The 25838-nt window shown below is 47.7% G+C and overlaps 1 protein-coding gene across 2 annotated transcripts in view; it reads right to left on the bottom strand.

Annotated features, from left to right (window-relative positions):
* kdm6ba (lysine (K)-specific demethylase 6B, a) overlaps positions 1-21309 on the bottom strand; it is a 51659-nt gene extending 30350 nt beyond the window's left edge. The window contains exon 1 of one of the 2 annotated variants that reach the window (XM_030088280.1): positions 21267-21309. The gene's annotated coding sequence lies outside the window, so the exon portion shown is untranslated. Of the gene's footprint in view, positions 1-10685; positions 11198-21266 lie in introns of those variants that run through there. The other variant, XM_030088282.1, reaches the window with a different exon arrangement.
* Positions 21310-25838: the final 4529 nt, after the last annotated feature.

Here is a 25838-nt window from a genome sequence, read left to right as displayed (position 1 = left end):
ACCATCTTCCCAGGACCACACACACACACACACACACACATACAAGTGCTCAATCATTTTCATCACCAAGTCAAGCCCGACGTCGTCTGCCCTGCTCGCCTCTTCCCATAGGCTGAGATTTTAAAGGCGGCCTATCAGAGTGTGTGTGTCTGCGGTGGGAGGGAGTCTGCCTGGCTGCCCTCCAGACACCGTGACCCCGCACTTCCTGCGCGCTGGGCAGGCGCCACGGCAGACGGGCACACACATGTAGAAGCAAACACAGTCAGACATCCAGCAATAATCACACAGTTCCGTAACACACACATACACACACACACACACACACACACACACACACACACACACACACACACACACACGGTGAGCGGTGAAACCCTGCCAACCCTGCATGTGATATCTATCAAGGTGGAAGTGACCTAAAGAAACCCAGTCAAATGAGGCCACGGAGCAAATCAAGCTCTGCAGAAATGTGTTTGATGCCTGAGATAAGAAGCAAATCACAGGTTTTAAACTTTCAGCGTCCTGGACGACTGAAGCGGCCCGCTGCAACGCCGCACGTACGTCTGACTGCCGGTGTGCGTCACTGCCGCCGCTGATGTAAGATCTGGATTTCACTTCGCCGGAGCACTTTGGAATTTATTAGATAAAGTCCTCAAGTGAAAGTGAAAAATGGGGAAAATCCTGCGCCGGCCGGGCGGCGCTCCCGAGTCGCGCGCTGAGGTCGGCGGACAGCGCTGCTGAGTGTGCGTTTTTACGAGTGTGTCACGGTCGTAACGGCTCTGCTGTTAATACATTTAATAGCGGCATGAGGAATGAACTGCCAGTGTAAATGCTGGGAATGATAGTGTGTGTGTGTGTGTGTGTGTGTGTGTGTGTGTGTGTTTCTGTATGTGTGTCAGATACAGTATAAATATAACATGCGGTGGGAGGGACTAGTGTGTTTTTTTACTGAAGCAGGATTTCCACCATTCGCAAATCTGTCAGTGTCTCCATGGAAATACTCTGCCAATCGTGGTGTAATCACGGCTGTAATCCTCTTCCACAGGAATCCAAGTGCCGGTGGCCTTATGAACATGCACGTGCACGCACGAGCATGCACGAGCACGCACGAGCACGCTGATTCTCTGCTCACGCCGCATCTGATCCCTCTCACATCTGTGTCTTGAATTGTGTCTGAACTGGGAGTGTGTGCGTGCATCCCGTCCTTACCGCTGAGCGTGTGTGTGCATGTGTCGAACATGCCGGTGTCTGCGTGCGCGTGCGTGCACGTACATGCGTGCGTGTGTGCGCGTGTGTGTGTGTGTGAATGTGTGTCCTTGACCAGCTGCACAGGGCAGAGGAAATGAGGTGGAACTCAATCTGGTCCACACCTGTCTGTCTCGCTCTCTCTGGAGGGAGGAGCCTAAGGCCACAAACACACACACACACACACATGCACACACACACACACACACACACAGCTTTATAAGTACAATGTGTGCACATTTTGCTGTGAGCAGATAGATTATGCATGCAGCAGTCAGCTAAGAAGCTTGGATCTATTAATGTATGCACCGAGACAGTTTTATGTTTGTGTATGCTCCATGAGAGAGAGAGGGAGGGAGAGAGGGAGAGAGAGAGAGAGAGAGAGAGAGAGAGAGCAGTAATGTGTAAAGGTGTGTTTGCTGCATGATGGAGTGAGGGAGAAATATTAAAAGAGTGACACACATTAAATATGGAGGGAGCGAGAGAGAGAGAGCAGAGAGGGGAAGGATGAGGCAAAGGAGATGAAGAGATCGGAGATGACAGTCTGTGCCACACAAGGACAGAGGGGGAGAGAGAGAGAGAGAGAGAGAGAGAGAGCTTGCTCTGCTATGGGAGGGTTTGGGGGGGGGGTTACTCTGGGACGCCAGAACCCAGTGACATGACACAGATGCGCGGTGCTACTGTGCACAGTGCAGAAAGGATCGGAGCGGGAGAGGCGGGCTGCATGAGCGCTCGCCGCCTCATGTGGAAGATGAAGGCAAAGCTCAGGGAAAAGTCAGATTTTCACGCGGAAGCATATTAATTCGCCTCCGAACGATCCTGGAACGTTGCAGTTTGAATTATTTCAATTATACCGAGCAACTGGTCGTTGTTGGGTTATGATATCTTACAGGAACTGCTAACACTGTGTTGGTTATATATCTTTATAGCAGAAGAGCGCTGCACTGATTAAAGAAAAGTTCAGTCTTAATCGTAGCAAAGCTGTGTCGTAAATATACTTTATGGCACAAACTGATGTTTAAATGCAGCTCGAGAGAGATGCATACAGGAGACACATCTGCCTCGACAACACGCACACCTACACACTCATGATCAGAATTCCCAGTCGCATGCAGAGGGCTCTGCAGCCGGAGAACGCGCCTCCTCCACCCACACGTACACAATCGCTTGGTTTTTCCTCTTCCCCACCACTAAATGCCAAACGTATACGCGCGACGCACACAGCCAGGCGATCAACCTGCCAACATGTAATAGCAGAGCTCTCCATCCATCCCCTCCACCTCCACCGTCACCCCCACCCGTCCGTCTCATCCCCTGCCGTACACCTGCCAGGCCTACAGCAAGGTCACACACCTCAATTACCCCGCGCACACATACACACATGCACGAAAGAGTGAGCGGGGGAGCGCGATGGGGAGGGGAGATAAGAAAGGAGGGGGCGAGAGCAGATTTCACGCTACCCTGAGCACTGGCTAGCATGCACCAGTGTTTCTGACATTTTATTTATGACGTGCGCCGTTTCGGTACCTGCTCGCTCTCCCCTGCTCTATCTCCCTCTTTGTGTCTCTGATTCACACAAACACACATGCACAGCTCCTTTGATAGATTGCATGAATTACTAACCAATGACACGCCGGTATTTGATGGAGTGCAGCTTTCTGCCTTCACCGATTTCTGGGTAATTAGAAAAGTCAAGGATGCACGATTTCAAAAGATTGCGGCTTTAATTAAAATCTTTAAGAGTCATGCTCAGATTACAATATTCTCTATTTTTTTATTGTAATCATCCGCTGCAATGTAAACACAAGCCGCCACTAAGAGACTAAATAATCACCAGCTTAACATCACTAATAGTCCGGTCTGATATCAGGCTGCAGCATCGACACTAATGCACCTAACAAACGCCGCCGTGGATCCATCTGCCTAATAGCCATTTTAATGCACCGGAGGTGCATGTGATCCCCTATCAGGGCCCGACTGCTGTTCACCCATGTGACCACGGGAGGCAGCCAGCTGTGTTTACACTGCGGCCTGATACAGCTGCCATATGGCGACAGAGCACAGGACACACACACACACGCGCACGCACACACACACACCTGGAAAGTGCAAATATGGTGCCCAAACACAAATCACTCAGGCAGGGTTAAAAAGCTCCGGTTTGACCGCACACTTCAAAAAGCCTCGCAGGAGTGGGTCCGCTTTTCAAACTCGCAGACGAAAGGAGGAATTTCTGGGAGAGTGTTCCGTGGCAGTTGGCGGGGGGGGGGGGGGGGGGGGGGAAGGTGTGGGGACTCGGAGTCGGCCTTTAACGCCACGCCGGCGTATGAAAGCCACCTCCACGGCGGCCTATGGCCGTCAGCCGATAAGCGTGGGAGTTTTTAATTTCTCCGCCGACTCTTCTGAAAGACCCGTCGAAGACCAAAGCCGCTACTTGGGATTTCTACATCTGGAGTTAAAGCTTCTCCTCTGCTGCGTCTGCACGGATGCGCGAACAGGAAGAACGTGAAGCTAAAACAAGGTGATTGAGTACTTCTACAACAAAGCATGCGACTCTATACGTCGATGTGGTGGGACCGCCCCAGCCTGTCCTGCGACCTCCTGCCCAACCCGACACGCAGACGCACACATTCCCGTGTCAGTGCAGTACAGTATGGGCAGTAGGCAGCGTGCTTCCAGATATCCGACACCACTCAAACAAAGAAAAACAGAGAAAATCAATTACAACGTTACTGCGGCCCCTCCAAAACACACACATCTGCTTCTGACACCCTCTGATCTTCGCAATCAAAGCCATCTGATCGCAGTGTGTGTGTGTGTGTGTGTGTGTGTGTGAGAGAGAGACGGGGGAGAGGAGAAAGCCGAAAGCCGTGGGGTTCAGACAGATGTACTTCTGGGTCCCGGCTGACCAAGGTTCGCAGGTTTGAGCCCGGCGAAGGACAGGGGGGGATGAAAGGCAGGAAAGGGGGCAGACGGAAAGGGGAGAAGGCTGTGAAGGTGAGGGAGGGTGCAGACAGGCCAAGGAGGGATGAAGGACTCGGCTTTCTGAGACGGATCATGTTACCGGTCTGGGGGCGCACACACACACACTCACACACATAAAGGTCATGGCGCACCCGCTGCCCTCCAGACACATCATGCAGAGACACAGATATCCTTGTAAACAATCCAAGTCAGACAGTTCTGATTTCACACATTTCTTAAAACATTCACTAAATAAAAAAAAAAAAAAGATCAACTAAATAAATAAAATTAGGAACAACGTGGAAGTTTCAAAGCTTTGCTCTGGAATCTTGCTGAACAGAACAACGCCTGTGTGGCCTGACTGTGACTTGTGACTCGCCCATTGAGGAGAAGTGGAGCGAGAGGCATTGTGGGGCATGGCATGCACAAAAGCGCAGTTATCATAGGAGTTACACAAGTGAGGGGGGGTCAGGGTTCAGTATGGAACTGGGTTAAGGAAACACGCAAGTGACGTAACGCGCAGGAGCACAGGCAGGAGCGAGGGAAGACGATAAGCGATCGCGAGCGAGGAAAAAAAAAAAACCTATCCGTTCCAGAATGAAGAGTAAATGAAATGAGAGAGGACGAGAAAAAAAAAAACAAGCAAACAACAACCTATAAACAAATAATGTATAAGGCACAACTTCCAGGTACACATTGATCAGTTAATTACTGCTGTCAAACACACACTCACGCACACACACACACACACACACACACACACACAAATACTGTCCTTTCCTCTTCCTAATTCCGCGTCTCCTTAGAAACATAATCAGGTTAATGCATTACTGCCAATCGGCGGGATCAATGCAGGTCGCCGCGGGGTCACTCACGTTACTGCGTTGATGAATGTGTGTGTTTTGGAGCTCAAGACTTGTGCTGCTGTGTTATCTGAGCTAAACACACACACACAACTGGTTCAGCATGCAGGCTCTGCAGGATGCAGTTTTGCATGTAAGAGTAGAATAAATCCATCACACCTGACAGGTGTCAGTTGGAACTGATTGTTACATTTCCAGGAAATGACTTTAACTGCGTTCGCCGTCTGAATATTTTTCGCGTGAGAAAAACCAGTAAGGCGAGAAAGACAGAACGCTGTTCACTCTTGCATCATCGCTCTGGCCAAACCCGCTCACCTTTTCATTCACACACAGACACACACACTCTCTGCTGCCGAGAGCAGCCTCCGGCGCACGCGCTTCCCAAAACTCGGGATTTCGCAGACACTGGGAACGATCTTCGCGCAGACACAACGAGAGGCCGTGCCGGACCACATCACACGGCGAGAGACACCGCAAATAAACAGCCGCCGAGACAACGACAGAGCAGAAACCTTCAAAAGAGTCTGCATATTTGTTGCTCGCAATTACAGAGAGCAGTAAAATCACGGGCCATGGAGCAACTATCATGCGTTTGTGTGTGTTTACTTGAGTGCTTGTGCATTATGGATTCTATTTTGTGCGGTTTACATTTCAGGCATCTGGCAGCTGCTCCTACCCAGAATGCAACAGCAGGATAAGCTTGGATGCATGATCTAACTAATATAACAAGGGATCCAGGCGATGCGAGAGACGGGGAGGAATCTGTGATATTTTTGTGTGTGTGTGTGTGTGTGTGTGTGTGTGTGTGTGTGTGTGTGTGTGTGTGTGTGTGTGCTCGGTGCAGAAATACAAACAAAGACAAACATTATGGACAAACACGAGACGGCTTTTACATTTGGAATGCCGTGTAGTGATTCACTCGCAAGAAGCCTTCATTAGGACCCGTGCGCTCATCAGCAGAAGCCAACCTTTGACACACTTTATGCAAGAGACACTATAAACACACAGAGTTCCACCGATGACCTTTGTGAAGCGGTAATAAAATCAGCCGTGCAGCCCAGACTGGTGCGTATAGACACACACACACCTGTGTCAGTCACTCACAAGCTGTGTGTGTGTATGGTTGTGGATTTTGTCTTCACTCTGCCAGTGGTGACACAGCCTTCTCCTGACTGAGACAACTGGAAGCCATTACCTTAAATCAACAAACCCCAAACTCCTCTCCGTCACACAAAGAAGCCATGTGCACACTCAGCACACTCCCTGCGCCAGCGGTGTGTCTCTCTCAGCGTGTGTGTGTGTGTGTGTGTGTGTGTGTGCGCGCGCATTCAAAAAGTCTCGGCATGGCTATTTTTCCTCCATTCTCCCAGACATCTCTTCATCTTCCGTCCGTCCCTTTTTTCTTCTCTCTCCTTTTGAGCGTCTCCGACTGCAGCTCAGGTTCAGACCTCTCTCTATAAATAAGAAAGTCAGGTTACGACGCATGGATCTGACCTTCCAGCACGCCGCCGCCGCCGCCGCCTGGCTGGCTTCTCTCTCCCTGCCTTTCATCACATCTCTGCCGCCGTCTTTGTCTTGCTCTCAGCTAATCATATACAGCTACCTACACAGAATCGTTACTGTGGTAGATATGAGCTCCAAGGCCAAAGCTAATCTGCCCGAGTCCTTTGACCCCGCATAATAGAATTAGCCACCTAAGACTTATCCCTCAGAGCCTCAACTAACTCTGCTTTTGAATATCATAACTCATGCGAAGATAGATAAAGAATGGGACTATTTAACCAAAGCAGGGAGCCAGTTTCCTTTTGAAAACTGGCTCCCATTCTGGCAAACGCAGGAAAATACCGTTCGGAACTTTCCTTGCAAACAGCAGATACACCTTGTTTTGGAACACAGCTGTTACCACCAAAACCATGTGTTGAAAGCAAACTACTTTTACTTGGCAGGAAACAAAAACAAAGCATCGGTCTGGACTCATTTATGTTGAATACGCACATTCTGCCAAAAGTTTGTGATGCACTGGTTTTCATCGCTTACTTGAAACCGACTTCGGGAAAAGTGCTGGATTTGTCTGAGAAACTTCAAGACTATAAATGCAAATAATAAAGAGTAGAAGTTTAAATAACAATTACAGGCAACAAAGATGCTTTTATTTACATAAAAAAAAAAAAGGAGTCTGAAATTGTTCCTTGAACATGAGCTGTTATTAGCGGAGCTCCAGCCCCTCCGACACAGACACAACCCAGCCCCGGCGCCAGGCGAGCAGCCGTCCTCCCCTCACCTCCTCTCCTGCCTGTCTGCTCCTCTCCCTCTCCTCCCTCTCTTTCCCCCCGCCGTTTTTAAACACAAGGCGACTCGCCCCTCCCCCCCTTCTCTCTCTTCTGTCTCCCTTTTTCTTCTGGAGGCAGCAGCACACTTAATCACCCCCACCCTCCTCCTCCTCCTCCTCCCCCCTGCCATCTCAGCCTCCATTCCAATGAATGCACAATCTCCCCCTTTAGCTGGGGGTGGGGGTGGGGGTGGGGGTGGGGGGGACTGCCCTGGGGCTGAGGAGGGGGTGAAGACGACAGCAATACACATGCACACAAAAATTCAATCCACAAAAACACACACCCACACCCACCCACCCACCCACCCACCTCCACCCCAACATCTCTGCTGTGTGTGTGTTTGCGTATCTGCGCACATCTGCACAGGAACACAGGATGGTGTGTGTGTGTGTGTGTGTGGGAGGGGGGGCAGACAGGGATGACTGGTTTGGGGGTGGGGGGAGGTTTGGGGTGGTGTCCTAATGGCACTCGGCGCAGGAAATGGCTTGCTGCTACGCAGACGGCCCCAGAATCAACTGTCATCGCAGACCACATCCCCATATTTTATCTGCATCGGCAAAAACACACACGCTCCCCCCACAGCTGGGCAGGGGCGGCCCTCCCCCAACTAATGACTATGCAAAACTGTGGCCTGCAGAGGAACAAAAACACATCAACACACCAGCCACCATAAAAAAAAAAAAAAAGTTATGGAATCTGGAATTGTTTTAGATCAAGGCAATCCTTTGAATGGCTTTTTACATGCTGCATTTATTGTTTAACATCAAAAGTGTTCATTGTATAAAATATCTTGAGAGATATTTCAATGACACAGACTTGGCGTTACCGCAGAGACAATTATTAACACATAATATTAGAACTCTGCACATTCTTTTGGTTTTAGTCGGGTGTTTCCATATGCAGATGATGCCTCACTATACTGGGGGAATCTAAATAAACTCCGGGGTTTGGTATTTGAATAAACTAAAAAAATGAATCATTAAAGATGCACGTTTATGTCGCCTCGCTGGTCTGCTCTGCCGTCTACCAGTGGTTTCCAAGCTTCATTCAATAATTTATTCACACATCAATTGATTTAGTTCCACACCCCCTTCTGCGATGGTCAGATTAATGCAATTATTCAAAATTACATTCTACATTCTTCAAAACACGCGTGGAATCTTCTAAGAACTGACGAATGCGCGCAAGATAAGTTTAAAATGAACCTTAGAAGCACCCCTTGTATTGCTTGAAGGTACCCTGAGGGTTACTGGCGCATCCATATGAGAAACACCACCACCACTCTATGTTCTCCAGCATGTCGTCCAATGTTTCACAGTATTGATCGCCATATATCTACAGTTCAAATCCAAGACACTGTATTGTACAGTGGATTGAACAGTCTTGTCTTTCACTGGGCAAAAACTATCCACCATATTCCAGCGCTGCACGTTTTTTCACGGCGAATTACCGAACCGATCAAACGTACAGACTCACATCTGAGAGTAATCCATCCTACAATAATCGATTCTGCCACAACTTAATGCAATATAAGTGGGTATATCACATTCTGGGGTAGAACGCCGTGCCCTGTATGGGAACCAACAGCCAAGTATAAACAGATTAACGCAGCATTAGCGCAGGCTGGGTCCTGTATACTGTATTTCCTAATTGGGCAAGGCTATGTCAGATCCAGAGCGCAAAGCTATGATGTCTTCCAGCCCACAGCAGGCGACCCCAGCTGAACCGCGCCTGGCACGCCACGATTGGCTATTCGCAGCTGGACAGGAAGTGGTGGAGAATTTTAAAAAAAAAAAAAAAGGAATGAAAAAGAAGGAGTGGGGGAGGAAAAAAAAAGGGAAAAAAAATATAAAGAAATGTCAGAGAGCAGAAGATGCTCCACTTCCGGCGGTAATGAACTAATGAAAGGAGAGAGAGCAGGAAATTCCCTGGGGGAAACAGGAAGGGTGGGGGCGACAAACAGAATAGTAACTGTGATATTTTTTCCTTGTGTGTGGAAATGTGTGTGTGCGCATGTGCGGGCCGGGCGCTCACGTGTGTGTATGTGTGTATGTGTGTGTGTGTATATGTGTGTGTGTGGGAGTACTGTAGGGATCAGTTTACAGTAGTATGCGTGAGATGTCTTTCTAGTCAGGCTTTTCTTCTAGGAATGTTTGTTCTGGTTTGAACACAGGGGGCATGGACTTAATTAGAATAGGGACACACACACACACGCGTGCGCACGAACACGCACTCACGCACATGCACATGCACACACACACACACACACACACACACACACACAAACACGCGCACACACACACACACACCGTCACATACTGACACCAATATTAGCTTCAGGCAGACACAAGTGTTGAGTTTCTCACACTCACAGAGGGTGGTGCACACACACATCCACACACACACACACACACACACACACACACACACACAGAGGCAGAAAGCCGGCTCCTATACGAGCTCTTTAGTATGTCAGCGAGACGACGGGCATTAACAAAACGGCTGCTGACCGCAGACCAAAGAACAAGCTGTAAGCCCCCAAAACCACAACTCAGCGGACAGGACAGCTCACACTCTGTGCCGCTGAGCCCTGTGGGTTGGTGTGTGAGGGGCTTTAAAGGCTAATGGGAGCCGGCATCTGCGTGTGCAGCGCAGGGAAACCAGCCACCTACTGTATATGTTACACAGAACGTGTTCAGCGGAGGCATTTGAATCCAGAATAGAGAAGGGGAGAGACAGAGGAATGCTGGAGAAACTACTTCTGCGTGGTGTTTGCTGTGTTGGGGAAGCAGCTGGCCGGGGAGGCGTTCAGATCCCCCCCCCCCGCTGTGACACCAGCCTTTTAAACTCACACGCTGGGACCTTTTGGACTCCTCTGGACCGGGATCCTTTTGTTTTCCAACTACAGGAAGATGACTCTCGTGCAAAGCAGTACAAGACTCTCAATAGGGTCCAGGTTCAGGACCAACCGGCTCCCCGACAGGGGCTCGGCCGCCCCGAGCTCAGGACATCCTACACATCCAAAAGTTTGAGTTGCCCTGCAGACGTACACATCCCAGCCTGTCCACAAAGACACACACACACACACACACACACACACACAGCCCCAGCTGGAGCACACAAGCTCCCTTTGTGCTGCATTCCTCACGCCTTCTAGCCTTAGCTTAGCTCCCGTCTCCATCCGTACAAACACACACACACACACACATACAGGGCAACTTTCTCCCCGCTTTTGTCTGCGGAGCGGCGGTGGTCAAACAGCTGAGAGGGAAGCTGGTCTTACCGTGGCCGGGCTCCGGCTCCGCGCAGGAGGGGAGACACGCAGGAACCGGCTCGCCAGCCGGAGTAAAATCCCAAAGAGGTTTGCTGGTCGGAGCGTCAGCCAGCTCAGCAGATTCCCACTGCCTTCCCCGAGCCTGCCTTCCCTGCCTGCTCTCCCAGCTTTGTGTGTGCCTTCTATTTTCCCTTTAAACTGCACAGGCTGCCTCCCCCCACCTCCTCAGCACACACACACACATACACACACACACACACACACACAGTGAGCCAGCACACAAAACACTCACTACTCTTCAATTTGACACTGTTGTCAAAAGCATGCAGCACTGCTGTTGTGTATATTTCTTATTTCACAGCCTGCGAGGAAGAAAACAGAAGGCAGAGGAAGAAAAAAAAAATAAAAAAAACCCAAAATAAAATGAAATCCTCTTTGTCTGTTTTTCCTCTCTCTCTAATATAAGTGACTCTCGATTTAGATCCTCCTCTTTTTCCCCTCCTCTGTCTGTTCCTCTTTCTCACCCTCTCTCTATCTCTCTATATTCTGTCTCGCGTTTTTTTTTTTCCCACTCAGTAGTCAAACAAAGAAAGGAAAGGAACAGAGAGAGCGCACACACGCGCACAAACACACACACATACACACACACACAGACATATACAACACACATTTGCTGGCTGCTTTCTCTCTCTCTCTCTCTCTCTCTCTCTCTCTCTCTCTCTCTCCTTCTCTCACATACACATGCACAGGCTTGGAGCCCAACCCCCCAGCCTGCCTCCCTCTGATTTTTTTTTCACTCCCTGCCTTTCTCTAAACAGCACCTCCCCCCTTTACACCCCCCCTCCTCCTCCCCCCATCTCTCTCTCTCTCCCTCTCTCTCTCTCTCTCTCTCTCAGCCTGATCTGGCCTCGTTCTCATTCGTCTACCACCTCTCTCTCTCTCGCTCTCTCTCTCTCTCTCCATCCTTCCCCTCCCTCTGTGTCAAACAGATGGGATTGGAGAGCAGAAGGAGCCTCTGTGTTTCGCTCTCTACCTCGATTTCTTTTCTTCATTAGTGTGATGTGAGCCTGACGGAGACGCGCTTTGACCTACAGTATAGACACACCGATGATTAAAAAGAAGAAGAAAAAAGAAAAAAAACTGGAAGAAAATCGAAGCACATGCAGATAACCTTCCAGTCGGGTTGTAGAAACTCTGCAGTGTGTGTGTGTGTGTGTGTGCGTTGCTACGCAGATGTTAATTTATTACGCTGCCATCTTCGCACCAACAGATGTGTGAAGCCGGTGTTACGGACGGGCTAACATGTGGCTGAGCGAGAACAATGGCTTCCAGGTTCAGAACCCGGATGTGGTAAAGCGGGATAAGACTTTCTAAGTCTTAGTCTGGATCGAACGATTAAACATAAACATAAACATATTTTCCCGTCTATAAAAATCACCTATTTTCACGTTGACTTGCTGTGAATAATCTTGTCATAACACTGTCCTCAGCTTCAGTCACCACAGCGGTCGCTGAAAGGATGCTGCTGTCAAATTACAACCACTGACACAGTTTTCACAAAAACCGACCTGGGAAGCACGCGTTTGAAATCAGGCCAGCGTTTCACACGATGCATAATTTGTCGGCAGAGCGCAGCGAGGTCAACAAAGCACCTGATCCCTGTAACGATCAATCCACTTAAGATCAATCGTTTAGAGCCTCAAGCTTTTTTGGTTGAGGTAAATACGACAATCATACAATAATAAACTTAAAAATTAGGTTAAAATAATGAAGTGTTATATAATTTGATGTTACGCTTCAAGAGTTTTCCTTTATTTGCAGGTAAAATTGAGAACACTGAACAAGTTCACATGGATCCCTCACTGCAGAAGATATCATGCATTATTTTAGTTTGTAAAGTGAGTTGACTGCCTTACACTCTTAGGGATGCTACAATGAACAATGTTAATAGTTTGTCCTTTGATTTTATTTATTAACCCACAGGTTTAGTATTTAGCAGAAGAGAATCCAAAGCAAACAGCAACACATTGAGAATGAACGGGAGTCCTTTCTGCACTGCTTTATCAATTTCCCTTGTAACTTGTAGGTTTTATTTCTTCAGGAAATAACTTGATATTGGTAGAAGTGGGGAATTTACTTTCAGTTCTATACCACATACTGTGCAAGTCTGACAAATGAACAGCCCCAGCCCTTCAAAATGACATTTACAGTCTTAACACAGTCAAATAAAGGTCTGCTTCTTAAAGTGTGCAGCATTTCCAGTCCGGCGGAGACACCGGAGCTGCTCTCAGCGCTCGGGCTGGAAAAAGAGAGCGAGCGGTGCCCACTTGTCGGCATGTTGCAGACCAACACAAAAATGCGCTCCGTGTTTCCCTGGAAGATGTTTCCTAGAGCTCACGTTTGGGCACACACTATCCCGCAGAAGTGCACACACACACACACACACACACACACACACACACACACACACACACACACACACACACACACACCGTTTGCCCTTTAGAGTGCCGGCCACGTGCAGGAAGATGGAATTCCAGAGCGGAGAGAAAAAGTACAGTCGGAAAGCCGTGAAAGGGGGGGGTGGTGGGGGGTGACAGTATGGAAAATACAGCATGCAGCCTCTGCACTCTCTGACCAGGGCACAGGCTGGAGGAAATATAGGCCCGGTTACTGCTGCACTCGCTGACTCTGACTCCTATAGACCGCCCCCCTCCCTCCCTCCCTCCCTCGGTCTGGACAGTAAATGGGGCACCAGAATGGAGGTAACACGCAGAGGTGTGAGACGGAACCTGAACAGGGGACCAGAATGCATCAGTACAGCTCCGGTGTCGTTTTCGCACCGGCCCGGCAAACAGCTATTTCTAAGCAGTCCTGGTGGGAACGCGTTCAGTCGGCACGAGGAGCCCGACTGTCTGCTGATACCGGGTGGACTCTGACCGGCGGGAAACACTGAGGCCCCCGTTGCGCAACGTCAACGCATCGTTTTGAGTGTTTACACTGCAGCGTCGATGCTGAAAACGGTGTTGTTTTCATCTCTGGCCACTAGTGGGTGCTGACGGTTGTTTTAATAATGAAACCACACAAACATGCTGTCGACATTACAGGTTCAATAAGTCTGAAATTTACTATAAACGTTCCTATTTGTTACCGAGTAAGGAAGAAACATTTGCGTTAAACAATCTGTCTTTGGTGGGCGGGGCTAGATGTCACTACTTCCTGTTTCCATATGAACACACTGTTTTTGCCTGAAAGCCTCGACCAGGCTGAGATTTTTCTGACGACGCCATGATGACAAGAAAACCTCAAACGCCTACATGTTGCAGACACAACTGCATTATGTGATGCACGTGCATTCAGAGGATTGCCATCATGGCAGCTGCGAGGGAAATTCCATGTCTCAGTTCAGGTGAAGACGACTTCCGTTGACATGTGCATCCTGCGCTCAAGCAATAAAACTCAAACAATAGCAGTAGAAATGCTGAAAAGCCATCTGTGGTTTGTACTGTAAGTGGTAATAACTAAAAAGATTAGCTTTTATAAGGGATGTGAAACTCATTCCATGGAAAAATTACATTTATACTTTAATTTTTCTGCATTTCTGAATTCACCATCACCATCGACATGAATCTATACAGTGAAATAATTCACATAAAAGCACAGCAGCTTATATAAACACGGCTCTGGAACAGGGATGGAGAGGAATCGAGGAGACACACACACACACACACACACACACACACACACACACACAGCTTATTTTTCAAAAGAAGAATTCGCTGCGGTTACCAAACACTGACTGGTGGAGCAAGGAAAGATATCACTGGAGCTTGGCCGCCATCCAACAAGGAAGTTCAACAAAGAACCAGCGGAGAAAGTTTACATAATTACATTGAGGGATTTATTCAAGTGTGGCACCGAAACCTATATTACTTTAAACCTCCTGATCAAGACCTTCCCTTCCTTTTTTTTTTTAGATTTCCATCCAAGGTAAAGACTTTCATAACCTCTTGATGGTTTTGTAATAATTGGCAGACAGGTTTTTCACGCTCTGACCTGGTTCTCATGCAACCGGGGTCAAATTAGGCCAGCAGACGGTTAAATGCCACAAAAGCTCGTATCTGATTCCTCTTCAAACACCGTCTGAGGTTGGCCAAGCGCCGGGGAGGAAAAGACGTGACAGCTGACAAGTTGACTCCCACACCTGCCGGCGGATCCGTGGCAGGAGGCCGACGGCAGCGACCGGTCCGACGTCTAATTCCCCACCTCCCGAGGCCGCCGCCAGGCCTGGCGCTCTCCGGCTCACCGGAGGATTAAGGCTTCCCTGTTCCGAGTCTCGCACCGGCTGAGCTGACTTCACATATCTGCCCTGTTTTTACTCAGCAATTACTCAGTCTAATTCCAGTGTAACGCTCTGCAGGCCGCCCCACTGGGACCCCGGTCCAATCACGAGCCAGCGCTTGCATTGAGGAGCGCGTTCAGGAACGGACAAAGACGCTATTCTGCATCACTTTTTCACCTCAAAGCATCATTAAAATTGGCACTGTATTGCGACTGTCTTCACTTTTTGTCATCATTGTTTAGTTTTGCAGAAAAACAAACATTTTCATCCAATATTCTCTGAGCCACAACAATAAAAAAAAGCCTTAAAATTAAAATTTAAAAGGTCATTGTGGGTTTATTTTACTGCACGGAGCTTTAACTCGCAGATTAAGTGCTCTACTCGCACGTCAACGCCGCAGCTCGCAAAACAACCAGTAGCTTCTGTTTGTTTGGCATACAGTGCGTGGAGCCCGGGGCTCTGGGTGGAACGCAATTAGGCATTACCCAAGAACAAATGAAGCTGTTTACACTAATAACAACCCGCTCAAGATGGCTTCCTTTTGCTCTGACACTTCATGTTGAATATTTTTTAAAATTTTGAGCGTGCAGATATTATTGAATTGACAGACAAACAGGAAATCTGCGAGTTTAAAAAAAAAAAAAAAAAAAAAAAAAAGCATATGTGCCACTCGTGTAATCAGGCGCCGCTACGCCGGGCTAAACTTTGATGTTCGGCGGCGAATGTGTTGTTGCCTCCCGCAGGTGAGAAGAGATGACAGCGGCGCCGCGTGTGAACCCGCACACCTCTGCGAATAACACACCTCCACCTCACAGCTCAGCCCGGGGCCGGATCAGACTCTGACAGTTTATCTGCTAAATGAGAGGAAGGTGGGGGGGATGGAGTAAATGGAAGTAAAACAAGGTGAGTCGATGGCAGAAAGAAGGGAGTTCAGGAGGAAAGCACCCAGGAGAAGGGAGGAGGAGGGGCGGAGGCCGGTCAATACGGTGGCACGTTACATAATTTTCTCCCTGTATTGATTTATCGCCGTGCTGATTTGGCCCGTAGCCAATACGCAATAGCATTTGTAATATTTGAGCCGGAGCCCAGACAGAGAGAGAGAGAAAGAGAGCAGAGATAGATGGCGACTGATAGAGGGGGCAGTGAAAAAGAGAGAAGAAGAGAGGTACGAGCGGAGAAAGGGTGAGTAATAGCCGGGAATTTTGGGATCCAGCCAAAGTGACACCAATAAAGAGAGCAAAGAGAGAAAGCAGCAGCAGATAATGAAAAGAGACAGAGGGGAAACAAAGCGCTTAAGAGAGCATTTAATCGAGCGAGATGGAAGCAGCCTAAATGTGGCGAGGACGAAACCGGTGTAAAAGGCGGGATGAGGCGGCGGCGACAGATCGAGGGGCGGGCCGAGGGAGAGGAATGTGTGTCAGTGAGTGCACGGCAGGTTATCCCGGCTGCCGTAATCAGCCGCGTTATATAAGAGCGGGCGGCCGCGGCCGGAGCGGCCCGACACACCGGATCAGCAGGACGGACCGGCTGCGCTGCAACGCAGCGCGCCTTCAAACACTCTGCAGTGGGAACAGAAAGCGCCCGTGGCCACATATGCTGGATATAAAACTCCAGTCGTTCTCACAGCAAGTCCGCTCTGCCTCTGACTGGTTGCGTTTTAAAAATACACCTTTCCTCCTGCACTTGGCTCTACTGACGATACCGAGCTTCAAATAAAGAAACGCAACAAAATCTGAAACACTGGTGTGTGTTTCAGGTGTGAACTCCTTCTTCACACAGTTTGAATTTAAGAGTGGGAGCAACATCTAACACGCTTTGTGTAAAATTCAGAAACAGCATGAGCACTTTCTGCAGAGACTGGCGAGTCAAGGAGAGGTCATTGGGAAAAAGAGAAAGCCTGGTTGGAATTTTGTGTTGTTTTAATTCTAATGCGGAAGTTCTTTGAATGCCTCAAGCTGCATCACAACGATTTGCCTCATTTCCATGAATACAGCGAACAGAATGATGTGCAGGTCTGTATGTAAAAAGAAAACCATCAGACACAGGAGAGCAGGTTAAAATGCCTGAAACTTCAACCAGCTGTGCTTCTCCACTGCTGTTTTTCCTCTCAGGTTGAACCCATTCAGTGCTGTGACAGTGGGAAGCGATCCAAGGTGACGGGTTGAACCGTAAACAGAGTTGCGTCAGGGTTGCCGTCGTAATTTCAGATAAGGCCAACCTAACGACTTCTGTGACATAATCTCAATCAGGTCCCGATTTAATCACGCATTTATAACAGCTGCGGTTAGATTTGAGTCATAAATGATGAACATTTTACAGATATAGACGAACTCCGAGCGTCACTGGACTGGAAACTAAAAGTCATCCGGACGTCACGCCATCTCTTCATTTCTCTGTTGTTATCTTCAATGTTTCATTCTATTTGAGACCTTTTCCTTCATGTCGTATCTGTTTCTTTGATTCCAGACTTCTTGAAAAATAAAAAAATACTGTATGTATACTTAATTCATTAAATCATAAATAAACCAAACAGACTTAAGATTATTAGGCATTCATAAACTCATAGCAAAGCATCAAATTTATAAAATATGTGAATTTTCTGTTCCAAACAGATCTGATCATGCACACACTCTAACAATGTTCTTCTTCCTCCTCCTCCCTCCTGCTCTATACTCTCCCCTTTGGCACTTTCTCCTTGTTGTGACATCTCTCTTTCGCTCCCTCTCCCTCCATCTCTGGATGAAGTACAGACGGATGAGAGGAAGGAAGCGGAGATAAAGGCAGAAAACTAGATTAATGGGCTGAATGGAGCACAGAGGGGGAAGGACGGGTGAGAAGATGGAGGAGAGAACAAGTGCAGAGGGAGAGATTGCTGCGCGAGAACAGGCTTTCCTTGTGCTGCTGTGAATAATTTACTCTCCCTCTCTCCCTCGCTCGAAGTTATAAAGGTATATTCAAATCAGGAGGGGAGGTGATTAATTGCCAATTAATGTTTAACAAGGTACAGCTGCCTTCAATTAGCACTGTTTTAGGCTCCGTCTCTCCCGACACCCTCTTTCCTCTTTATGCCCCTCAGATATCTCGCCTCCTCCTCCTCCTCCTCCCATTTCTGTTGTTGAATCTTCACTAAAATAACAAAAAAAAAAAAAAACTGACGGAAGCGAATCTGAATCTGTTACTTGGTCAGTGATGACGGAGATCGTGCGGACGCAGGCGTGTAAAAACAAACGGCAACACGTGGCTAAAATAACACATTTCTCTTTCGGCTGAGACGAAGAGTACAAGTGACAAGCTGTGGTTTTAACGGCGGGTAATGCGTCACGCTTTTCTTACGCCTGGACCGGGAGCTTCCTGAAAACTCAGCTGGTTGCCGCGCCGCTTCCAGTCTCCATACCATACACTGCCGGTGGTTTTCCTCAGAAGAAATTCACCTTCCAGCATGACAGTAGATATGTGCATTTTCCAGCGTTTTAATTTCTAGTTACTACTTACTTTCATTACTTTTTGCTTACTTTGATCAAAAAAGGCAAAAAATCTAAACGAGCACATCATTTCTTATCAAAAGTTGCAGTATTTTCTGTATTTAATGAAGTATTTCCATCCATATGGAGTGTTTGCACCAAAAAAATACCTGCTGAACCCAAAAGGTAAGCTGTGTCTAACTCATACTGGTCCAATTTATCTTGAGTGGGCCAAACCAGTACAACAAAAACATAAAGTACTTCAAATGTTTCCCTTTTTCACGTCACATTTGTTTAAATTTCTTCACAAAACCTCAAAAATTTCAAGTGGTACCACAGGATCTTTCTATTTGTTTGCATGCTCTTGAGGATTTTCTTCAGGTGCTCCTTCAGTTCGCTCCCAAAATCCAAAAACATGCATTTTAGGAGAATTTATATCTATATGCTGCCTGTAAATGAGACCCTTCATCCACATTTAGCTGGAACAGGCTGCAGACCCCTGTCACTCCAAGTTGGATAAAGTTTCATAGAAGATCGATGAACAGAAAAACAATTTTCTAGTTGTATTTTATAAGAAAAATAGGTGCAATGTCAACATTTTTGAACCAGGCTTCCTGGTGCCAGATGCAGTGAAATGTGCAGCTCAAATCTGCATGTGAAATCCCGTCTGCTGCACTGCGTCTCTTGAGACTGTTGCTGTGGATCAATTAGAAACAACTGTTTCATTGGAAAATCAAAGTTGCACCGTGTGACGCATGAATGCACGCAAAGTTGGTGTCTTCTAACACAAAATAACAGAGCTGCTACACGAGGTGCTTTCCCTTCACTAAAAGCAGCTTTGGGGATCAGCGTCTTGCCCTAGGGCACTTCAGCATATGGTCTGGAGGAGATAAGGCATCGGGCCGCTAACCTTGGCGTTGGGAGATGGCCGGCTCTGAGACAGGAGACGGTTAGCGGGTCAGGTGTGGGGGGGCCCACACCCCTGCAGAATTTTAAAAAAGGCCATGCCGCGGGGCAGAATGCAGTTAGAACATGGAACAACACACACGGGCATTTGAGTCAAGCATGAAGCTGAAATAAAGTGTATACTGGCGTCCACTATCCACCTCACAAGTCAATATATTGATGACTGCTGCTCAAATATCTCAGAAAGTTAGAATACTGTGAAAAAGCCCATTGTTGAAACACACATGTTCTCTCGGTCTGGTTCAATAGACGACTCAATCATCGGAAAGTCTGACGACTGAACGGCCGTCCAGAAGACGTCCTCCGCCATCGAAAGCCTTCGCAAGGAGGCGAAGCCACAAAAAAGTTCATTCCAAAACAAGCTGGTCGTTCACAGTCTGCTGTTTCCAAGCATGTTAATGGAAACTTAAGTGGGAGGAAAAAGTGTGGTTGGAGTTAAGTTCTTTCAGGAGTGTGGGGGATAGTTACAAGGAGTGGACTGCAACTGGAGCTCAAGAGTCGCCACACTCACGCAGACGTATCCAAGACCTGGGCTGCAACCGAGGCATTTCTCGTATCAAGACTCTCTCAAACCAGGAGCCGGTTCAACTCTGTCCCTCCCTGCTGAGTCTGAGAGCTTGGTGCAGTTTATTGAATCTTGGAGACATGTGAAGTAGTAAAGGTTCTGTTGCCTTGTCAGTGCAGCGTCATCGGAAGATGCCGACACAGAAAAACAGCAGGAGCGACATTAAAAACCCAAGACCACGAGTCAGAGGTGTCATCAGGTCCAAACACATGCAGCAGTGCGCTGTGATGTGCAGTGAATCCATCGCCGACTGAACTCGCTGACACCGAGACATTTGAATTCTCAGCCACGGCTCCCTCTGCACGCAAAGCCCCGTGGGGGCTTCGCGAGTTTGATGCCTTCCTTTTCCTCTCCTTCTCATCCCGCCTTTACTTCATCCCTCCTTATCTCCTCCTCGCCTTCATTCATCTGATTTCCCACCCGCCTCTGGATGAAACGCCGACCGGTGCGGATGTTCCGCGCCGCCTTCGCCGCATCCTCGAACCCGCCTGACCCGGCGGCTCGAGACGCAGACGGCGTGACCGCGTGGCGTGTAAACGCGACGGCGGCCGTAAACTGTTACATCTGTCTGCTGCAGTGGAAGTGTGAGCGCGGCCACGCGTGACTGTCGGGGTGTGTGTACAGCGTGTACGCCGCTCTGTCCCGTCCCGGCGTCCTTTTTATAATCTGATACCTCCGCCCATCTGTTCACAAAGCGGACGACCATCCCTCACACACGCTCCTCCTCTTCCTCTCCCTCTCTTTGTCCTGCATCTACCTTCTTCCTCCTCAACCTTCTCTTCACTCTTTCCTCCTGTTTCTCTCTCCTCTGTTCTCACATCCCTCCTCCTCCTCCTCCCTTTTCTCCCCCCTGCTCCTCCTTTCATCTTTAGATCCAGGCAGAGTGGAGCTCGGCTTCCTCTGAAAACCCAGCAGGTGTGTGGTGTGTCTAATTGTACATAAGTGTGTGTGTGTGTGAGGAAAATGTGCTTTAAAGTCTTGCACGTGAGAGCTTTTATTTTTTTTTTCTTCCTTCTCTCTATATACCAAGTCACATCTTGCCTGTTTCCAGCTACTGTATGTGTGTGTGTGTGTGTGTGTGTGTGTGTGTGTGTAGACTCTGGAGATATCTTGTTTCCTAGGGGAGTCCCAGGGCCCATTTCCACTGTCCTGCTGCAGCCACCAAGCCAGCAGTGCATCGATAATCTATTAGGGTAGACACACACACACACACACACGCAAACGCACACACACACACGCTCTCTAGTTTATCTTACCTGCCACTGGCGAGCAGACCGGGTGTGTGTGTGCTGTGACTCGGCGGCTCATAGTCGGCACCTGAAAAGTAAGCACACAACAAGTATTACAAATTATGCGCACACACCATTTATCAGTGGCACTGGCTAACACACACACACACACACACACACACACACAACACACACACACACACACACACACAGTGAAAAGTGGCGCTATACCCGAGCAAACGGCTGCTTTACACAACGTGGCACTTTAATTGAACTGTATCATCCTGCTGCGGACTCATTACTCAGACATTCCACTCGTCCGTGACTGGAATTGATCTCTATATGGAGCAGTTTTTCGTGTCCTTTTACGCGACAACAAACGCATCTCTGGCGCTCACTTTCATTTGTCGTGTAACTGGGGTTTTAGATGTTTTAGGAACCATTAATTTACACCTCTGGTACCTGTTCTCGCGAGAGAGAAAACGCTACAGCCAGATGGTTCTCTTTAGTCGGCGGCTCTGGAGATACAGCAGGGAACAGGAGGACGTATTGACACACGCGTGATTGATTGAAATCTGAGAATGTGAGTCGAGCACGAGCGACTGCCATGTTCAAAATCCCTTTGAAACAGCTGAAAAAATATTTCCTAAACCGAGAAATAACAAAAAAAAAAAAAAAAAAAATCACAACTCTCTCCATGTCGTTGCCTGATGGCATATTTCTGAATCATTTCCACATAAGTCAGGAGAATAAACTCCAGTCTGTGAAAGAGAAAATGGGGTCATCTTCAAAGCAGAAGCAAGACGACAACAACAGGACGAGGGGGAGGGGCTACACTTCTGGAAGTTGACGGAAAACGTGGCTAAAGCTGGTTTTAACACAACAATAACTTCAAATGGAGTTCAACTGAGCTGTCACAGTCTAAAATCACACTTTTGGTGTGAATCAGTGATTATTAAGTGCTCATAGTATAACTGTTGATGCCTGTGAACACAACACAGAACAGAAGATGGATGGAGAGCTGTTTTCTTTAGTTTTAATATAACCAACTAACACTTAAACAATTGAAAGCTTCAAAAGTTTGCCATCAAAATGAATTGAAATTTTGATTTCTCGCCATCATGTCGACAGACGACCACCAGCTTCCACGTTGAAGCGGGAAGTATTTCGGTGATGGCAGATCTTCAAACGAACAAAGGATGCCCCATTTCTGCTAACTGACCTTGTAAGTATTTGTGGTATATTAATATGTGTGCCATCGGTGAATGGGGTTAGCCTATAATTAGCCTGTAAACACTTTCACATATGGCACACAACAGGAATACACACACATTCTCACACACACACGCGCGCGCTCAGAGAGTCAACATATTAATCAACGCTGCAGAGAAGAAGAAAGAATAGCAGAAAATGTGTAGTGGCGTTAAAAACACACAGATCTGATGTAACCCTCCTGGTATATTTGAAAATAGAAAGACTCAAACACACGAAGGCAAACAGAACCCGATGTACTGACCGACGCGCGCCGTGTGGCAGCGACCACGGCTGCCAGACACACACCCACGGCCATCGCGCCGTCAGACGTCCAAACTGTATATACGCCGACGGCAGCTTGGACAAACAATAACGGACGAACACAAATGCGCAAAATAACAGAGGGCCGAGAAAGAACACAAACAACGATAAGCGGCATGATGTAAGAAGGCGCAATATCAGACATCCCATAATTAAAGCTAAAGCCTGTTTATCGACCAGTTAAGTAGGACAGGAAGAGCTCAGCCCCGAAGACACGGCTTGTTTACAGAAACACAGCGGCAACGGTATTCCGGATTTACTATCAACGTGTGGATCAAACTGTGTTTTTTCAAATGGGACTGAACCAAAATCGGTCATCATGATACCTCTCAATGGGGATCAACAACCTTTACTGACTTGGTAGTAAAGGTGTAACAGAAAATCTTTACTCTACAACATCACAATATATAATTCAGGGGAAGTATAATAATTCCCAAATATACTATATGAACTCCTTCTTTCCTTCTTTCCTTTTCCCTCAATTAGAAACAGTTTGGTGGATCGGTTGGATGGAGTATATGTGCTCATGCTGTTAAGTCTATTTGTCTTCAAATTTCATAAAATTAAGTTAAAAAAATTTACTTTATTAGGAGGATGCAAGAAATAAACACTTTCTGTCTGAATGTGAAAACCGGTGCTAAATCGGACGCACCGGGTGTCTCAAAGAGGATCATGCTCATTCCCCTTCAGGCTGATGAATTGGTTCGTTTTTTTTTTTTTCTCTCTCTCTCTCGATGTGTTTGTGAGCCAAATCAGTCACACTGTCACAAATTCATATCTCAATGGACAAAAGCTGAGCAATCATTTCAGGCAAAACCTTAAAAATTCCATCATCTGCCATTCTCTCCTTCAGGATAATCCCTGGATTTCTGCCTTTTGGAATTCCTCCACAGATTATCCCTCGGTTTAAACTACTTCAGGGCCTGGAGGACGGGGGGAGATGGAGGAGGTGGTTGAGTGTAGAAAGGGGGAGGGGGGTGGTCTTGTAAGAAGTTAGAAGTCTGTGCATCTTGCTGGGCTTGCAGTTCCCCCTGCGGACATGTTTTTGCGCACGTCAAGGAATTCGGCGGATCCCTCTCCGTTGTAGCCCCTCCTTCCTCATCCCCAGACTCCCCTCCGTTCTCCTTCTTCTCCTTTCTTTAGGGAAACCGAGGTATGAAGGTAGACGCAGACAGCCGGGCTAGTAACTCACAACAGCTCCCGTGATCCGCCTGACAACAGCCCGAGGGCCCACACATGGGCGCGCAGTCACAACAGAGGCCCAGAAGAAAGAAAAGACCAAAGAGGGCCCCGGGACGGAGCCTTGAGGCACTCCAACCTGGTGACACAGCAGCAGCAGCAGCAGCAGCAGCAGCAGCTTCTGTCCGTTAAGCCCAGCAAACCACCGGTTGCAAGCTGCTCCACTCTCATTTGCCTGCCGCTTGTGTTGAACAGAAAACAATGATTTGCCCCCCCCCGTCTAATTTACTTGGGAGTTGTCTCATTCCTTAGAGTGGAATGTACAGTGGGAGCAGCTTGCATTACACACTGGAGTGGAGTGGAGGTGGGGGGGGGGGGGGGGGGGGGGGGTGTTGATCATCCGGCCAGAGTGGGGCTGAGTTTAGTGAGTTTAGCTGCTATTTTTAGACGTGTCATTTAAACTGGTGGTACATTCCCGTACTGCGGTCAGGCCCGTAGCGGGAGCGGAGATGCGCGGACTGTACCGTACTCACAAATCTCTACGACCGAGCAAAAAAAAGCTGGAAGACTTAAGCAGCCAGAATCTGTCTCACTTAGTATAGGCAAGGTTTTGGACTTAAGCAAAGCAAACAGAGAAATTCGCATTCAAACACGGCATAAAGTAAACAGAGTAGAAGTTAAACAGCTAAACAAAAGCTCAATGTGCAAGACAAACACTGGAATCCTGATCCACGGAGAGAACAACAAACAAAAACACTCACTAAACACACCTTCAGTGGTGGAGACAAATCATGGAAGCTCTGGAGTCTGTCTGAAATACACACAAAGGCTTATGCAAACAGCAACACAATGGCTCCATTGGCAGAGCGCCGCCCACTCGACCAGTGTGTCACCTTACTTAACCTGCAGATCACTGGAACGACCAGCAGAGAAGGAGAGCAGGATGAGGATAACAGTAACACCACGTCAGCCCGTCTCCCAAGCCTCGACTGAAAGGGAATGAAAGAGAGCGAGAAGAAAGAAGGAAAGATAGACAACATATGGCACACGGGGACCTAGATTCCCTCGCCTTTCCTCATCTCACACACCTGGGACCGATATTCCTCATGGAATTAACAGCCAACTAAACTCCACTTCTTTTAATTAGTTTTCCCTCTTCCTGCTCTATCGCTGATCCATCCATATGCTCCATTCCTTCTAGTCTCACGTCTGTTCGGTTTTTTCCGTTCCCCATCTTGATTATGGCGTACTTATTTGGACTTATTTACCTCTTGTATTCCTTTTCCACCTTTTTTTCCAGGCATTTACAGTGACAGTGTCAGACAATGCAGGAAATACATGTGTGGAAGTGTTAGCTTGATATTTCTGGAGGACATCAAAGCCACAAAGCACAAAATAAGTTTATGGCAGGGTTGCGCAATATGTGGCCACATTACTGTTGAGATAGAGACGCTGAACTGCGATACATGATGTGATCAGGCCCTGTGCATTCACACTCGACAAATTCCGTATGACCGGACTTTAAAAAGGAGAAGAAAAGTGTGAATTATTGCAATTAATTCAGAATTATTCTGAAAATAACTAGAAATTTAAATTGATCTAATTTGGAAGAACAGATCTCAATCGAAAAAGAGATTAACATCATCTATTTGAGATATCGTCAGGGCAAGTTTGTAAAAACTTGAAGAATCCAAGAGTTGTGGGAGAAATGTTTTGGGACATTTCACTGTATTTTGCACCAGAGGGTTTCATCAAAATTGGGATGGGATCGTAGTTATTTCCCAAAGTAATTGTATGGCAAAATAGAGATATTTTCATCATTTATACTCCCTCAACAAAAACTGA

Source organism: Salarias fasciatus, chromosome 3 (assembly GCF_902148845.1).
Source record: "Salarias fasciatus chromosome 3, fSalaFa1.1, whole genome shotgun sequence".
Classification (NCBI taxonomy): Eukaryota; Metazoa; Chordata; class Actinopteri; order Blenniiformes; family Blenniidae; genus Salarias; species Salarias fasciatus.
The sequence above is the reverse complement of the archived record's forward strand: the minus strand, read 5'-3'. Positions and strand labels throughout refer to the sequence as shown.